Source organism: Protomyctophum parallelum (assembly GCF_964188405.1).
Source record: "Protomyctophum parallelum genome assembly, chromosome: 18".
Lineage (NCBI taxonomy): Eukaryota > Metazoa > Chordata > Actinopteri > Myctophiformes > Myctophidae > Protomyctophum > Protomyctophum parallelum.
The window spans coordinates 37,721,673-37,725,008 of record NC_139716.1 but is presented as its reverse complement, the minus strand read 5'-3'; positions in this window follow the sequence as shown (position 1 = coordinate 37,725,008).

Genomic DNA, 3,336 nt, shown 5'->3' with positions numbered 1-3,336 from the left:
ATAGCCGATCTACAAGGTCACAATGTGTTCGCATAACTCTTGGCTTCTTGTGTCTGTTGTTTGAAAGAATTGAACGCACACGTCAACATCCAAACTAATTCCTATACATGTGTATACACAATGGCAAATAAAGGTATATCTGAATCTGAATCTGAGATCTATAAAGCTCAGAATTTGATGAATTGAACAATGTGGACCCTGTTGTAAACAAGTGTAATGCTTAATTGGGTCGTCCACTCACAGTTGACAGTCAGAGTTCGTGCTTAAAATGTACTGTAAATTCTACAAACTGTTAATAAAGATTTCAATCAATCAATCAAATGTCGCATGTGTGTCGCATTGTGAGCTTGTATCTATACATTAGGGCAGAATCTTTTTCTTTTAGTTTTAGTCATAGTCTCTTCAATCGTTTTCATTTAGTTTCACTCACATTTTAGTCACCTGGAATGTTTTAGTGCTAGTCTAGTTTTAGTCGACTAAATCTACAGTTGATTTAGTCGAAGAAAATGTGTTTTGGCGGGCTTTGATGCCATCGTAATGAAAATAGCCGATCTATAAGCTTGTGAGCATGTAGATCTGCTGTTTTCAGCATTCAACTAATTGTAAAATGACTTATAGGCCTACTGGATTTTAGTCTATAGTTTGTATTTGTTGACGGCCTATATTTAGTCTTAGTTTTAGTCATCATAGCTTAGTTTTCATTTAGTTTCCATTTAGTTTTCGTCAGTGGAAAAAGTTTTCGTCTTAGTTTTAGTCGACAAAAACAACACTGATAAACAAATAAATCTGAATGGTGTACTTTACGTATACATTTTGATACCGATACTTTTGTACTTTTACTAAGTGAATTTTGATTTAAAAAAGAGTATTTCTACATTCCACTATTGATACTTTTACTTAAAGTAAATAATTTGAATACTTTTTCCACCAGTTTGTGTGATAAAGCTGCATCTTTCTTTTTGTTTGTTTAATTAACCACTTTTCAGCCAGAGAATTTCAGCCAAAGATAGCAGATCTACAAGCTCACCGCTTGTAGATCTGCAAAGAGTACCAGAGTGAAAGGTCAAGTTTACCGAGAACCAGCATCAGTACATTCACTATATTTTGTATTATCTTTTTGGGGGTTTAAATTGATTTTGATGCAACTTTATATATTATTATTGAGTCATTTTGCCATGGGGACCACCCCCCCTCCCCCCACACACACACACACACACACACACACACACACACACACACACACACACACACACACACACACACACACACACACACACACACACACACACACACACACGGGGTTAAGGGGTTTCAGCAGTAATCAGCCCCCCTCCGAGAGGTCTGGGTTTGATTGACAGCCGCTCTATTCAGTCGCTGCCACAGATTAGGCCCTTGCCTTGTGTGTGTGTGTGTGTGTGTGTGTGTGTGTGTGTGTGTGTGTGTGTGTGTGTGTGTGTGTGTGTGTGTGTGTGTGTGTGTGTGTGTGTGTGTGTGTGTGTGTGTGTGTGTGTGTGTGCGTGCGCGCATGTGCGCGTGCGAGCGAGAGCAGTAATGGCCCTGCACTATACTAGAAATCCAGCATGGCAAAACATTAATTATACAATCTGCTTCAGATTCAGAATGCCCTTTAAACACTGTTTTCACACCTGTGTGCGTGTGTGCGAGTGCGTGTGTGCGAGTGCGTGCGTGCGAACTGTATGTGCACACACATAAAGAGGACATGTGTCTGTTTTGTTGTCTGCAAACCGCATGCATATCATTAGAGTCAATGATTTATTTATTGTTTGTTTATTGTTTTAATACCTATTTCTTTATTGTGGTGCTGCAGTCGCTTCAACACAACGACACGTCCCTATTCCATTTGGTTTCATTTTACACTCTCAAGAGTTAAATTATTGTTGTTAAACATAGTTATTTTACAAGATACAATATATATATATATATTATAATTTTTTTGGTAGGCCTACAGTTGTGGAAAAAGGTACAAGAAATAGTCAATAAGCCTACTGCAATATAAACATATAGGCCTATACTCCAATTATAAGCAGAAGTCCGGAATTCTAAATATACTTCAATAAAAGTTCAAACGTATTTGCACCTACCAAAAGTATAAGTAGGCTATACTCATTATGCAACAGAATGTCCCTGCATGTTTCAAGTATTCAAATGTACACACATATTTTTTTTAAATAGCAGAACATATAGCAGAACTTGTAGATCTGCTATTTTCAAATGGCCAAATATAGGACTGAAGTGTTTAAATGTATATGTTTTGTAATAATAATCGAAATCTACAAAAGGCTATAGTTAACTAATTGTAGTGGAGACTGTGAGTAAAAGTACAATATTTGTCTCATCGATATAGTGGAGTATAAGTAAAAGTATTGGAAATCGGAAATAGGCTACTCAAGTAAATATACAAATACCTCAAAATTGTACTTAAGTAAATACACATTAAATCATCTCTGAGTGAGTGTCCAACTGATCTGGACCGGTCATAATAAGCACGGGTGGATTTATTAGCTGACTAAATGAAAATATTTTTATGTTTTGGACATCATACTTTATGATTATTATGTGCAATAGCCTACAATTGTGTAATATCATGGATGAACTATTGTTGTCTATTTTGTAGTAGCCTATATGTTTTAGCAAAGATGTGTAGCCTTTATTTCCTATATATATACGACCCATGTCATGGGTCGTATATATATATAGGTTCATATAGTTTTCGATATCACACATATATTATAATTGCTATATACAAAGCATCTCAGCCACAGAATTTGCACACACAAGCTTTATATATAGGCTATAGTTTTCTTCCATTTTCGCAGAGAGAGAAATTAAAATAACAGCATGAATGAATATTCAAATAAATACAAATACAAATATAATCGTATATCCGCGCCCCCGGTCCGCTGCGTGCTGGTGCGTACCCAGCGCAGTAACCAACGCCGGACGCGTGATTATCAATCCCACCAACGTTCTAGGGTAGACCCGCCTCACCATGTGTCTGATTGGCTCCCGGGAAGGCATAGTTTTACTGAGTTTTAGGCCGTTCGGGTGGTAACAAGGAGACTCGCCCCGTTTCTGTTTTCCTCCCAGAATTTTCCCCAATGTGAGGGGTGGGAGAGGCTGGACAGCAGACGGCTGGACTTTGAATTTCTCTAACTATAAACTTTCATGACAGCAGACAGCCTAAGTACAAATATAATTTATGAAAATCTACTACAGTGAAGTCTGTTCACAGAAGTTGTTGTAGGATATGTGGGGATTATCTGACGAGGTACCATTTGAGTGTGCAAAACCTTACATAATACTAAATAATACTAA